Source organism: Sinocyclocheilus anshuiensis, unplaced genomic scaffold (genome assembly GCF_001515605.1).
Source record: "Sinocyclocheilus anshuiensis isolate Anshui unplaced genomic scaffold, SAMN03320099.WGS_v1.1 scaffold953, whole genome shotgun sequence".
NCBI classification, from domain to species: domain Eukaryota; kingdom Metazoa; phylum Chordata; class Actinopteri; order Cypriniformes; family Cyprinidae; genus Sinocyclocheilus; species Sinocyclocheilus anshuiensis.
The window spans coordinates 14,711-15,037 of record NW_015555760.1 but is presented as its reverse complement, the minus strand read 5'-3'; positions in this window follow the sequence as shown (position 1 = coordinate 15,037).

Genomic DNA, 327 nt, shown 5'->3' with positions numbered 1-327 from the left:
GTCTTCAGGAGGTGATTCTCTTGGTGAATGGCCAGCGCCTCCTCAGTGACTCGGAGGACAATGCGGTGACAGTGGAACGAGGCATGTCAAACACTCTGGAGACCACTCTGTATGATGTACCACTGGCCAGACTGAAGAGAAACACCAGGGTCTGGATTGTGGCACCCCATCACTGTTGCTGTTCACTTCTCAGAAGATCCAGCAGCACTGTCAGGGCCTCCCTGCTCAGCCGAAAATCAGGCAGTGTGTCAAACCTGTTAAAAAAACTGTCCAGCACTGGCACATTCAGGTTTGTCCTGCAGTACTGGGGTCTGGTCTGATTTAGGG